The 1,138-nt window shown below is 43.8% G+C and overlaps 1 protein-coding gene across 6 annotated transcripts in view; it reads left to right on the top strand.

Annotated features, from left to right (window-relative positions):
- The window catches only part of Cep350 (centrosomal protein 350), a 131,746-nt gene that overhangs the window by 126,046 nt on the left and 4,562 nt on the right, over positions 1 to 1,138 (top strand). The window lies entirely within an intron of this gene.

The raw sequence follows: 1,138 nt of genomic DNA, 5'->3' as shown, positions 1-1,138 counted from the left end.
AGAGGCAAGTGGATTTCTGAGTTTGAGGCCAGCCTGGTCTACAGAGTGAGTTCCAGGACAGCCAGGGCTACACAGAGAAACCCTGTCTCGAAAAAAAAAAACCAAAAACCAACAAAACCTTGACGTTTATTTGAGGGAGAATCCACATTATCCACATTACACTGGAGACATGACAAATACTGTCATGAGCTATTTCTACTGTAAGTATAAAAAATATTTCATAGGACAGAATTCTCTAAAATTTTATTTTTGACAAAGAAATATTTAACAGATCTCATATTAAAGACTGAGACCTTCTTTACAGAAAGGGGAAGTGTGTAACTTAGACTGAGAAGGTGAAGTCTCTTATGCAGACATACTTATTAGATTTCTAAGCAAGGATGTTCCCCAGTACACACAGCATTAGGTTGGCCTTCATACCAGTTCCTTGGTAGGGTAGATCCATTTCTTATATATTAAATGGATTCTGTGGCCTAGTAAACACAGGAACCTGGGTTAAACTAGTTTGAGGATAGACTCTCTTTAGTATGCTGTTCATTGTATTCACTGAGGAATTCCCTTAAGTTAACTTGGTTATAGAGCCCTCTTCAATAGAGCCATCCATTTCACAGCTGCAGATTGGTGAACAGATATTTGTAAGACCTGTGAGCTTTCCTCCAAAGAGAAAGAAGAATGTCATTACCTTTTGATGTGTCAGGCCCAACACAGAGAGGTGTGTACATGGAACACATGTGTTGCTCTGCCTTCTCTCCTCCTCCAGGTGCTGTGGCCTCTGCAAGTCATGCCGCTCCTTCATAAGGGAGGTAGAGGACTAACTAGTTCCCCACTTCACCTACCCTGCCTCTCCCAAGATGACACCAAAGTCAGGACAAATCAGGAACTTTCCCTTGGTTTTTCTGTCATTAGACTTGTAGTTAACGATCCTGGAACTGCAGCTAGTTTTGATGAGTTTGGAACTTAGGGCTCCTTCCACCTGATCTCCATCCCAGTCACTTCCTACTGCACTTGTAAGAAGGCCAATGTTTGAGCCGGGCGTGGTGGCACACGCCTTTAGTCCCAGCACTCGGGAGGCAGAGGCAGGCAGATTTCTGAGTTCGAGGCCAGCCTGGTCTACAAAGTGAGTGCCAGGACAGCCAGG

This window comes from Mus caroli, chromosome 1 (genome assembly GCF_900094665.2).
Source record: "Mus caroli chromosome 1, CAROLI_EIJ_v1.1, whole genome shotgun sequence".
Lineage (NCBI taxonomy): Eukaryota > Metazoa > Chordata > Mammalia > Rodentia > Muridae > Mus > Mus caroli.
Note: the sequence above shows the minus strand (reverse complement) of the source record. Positions and strands in the feature narration are given on the sequence as shown.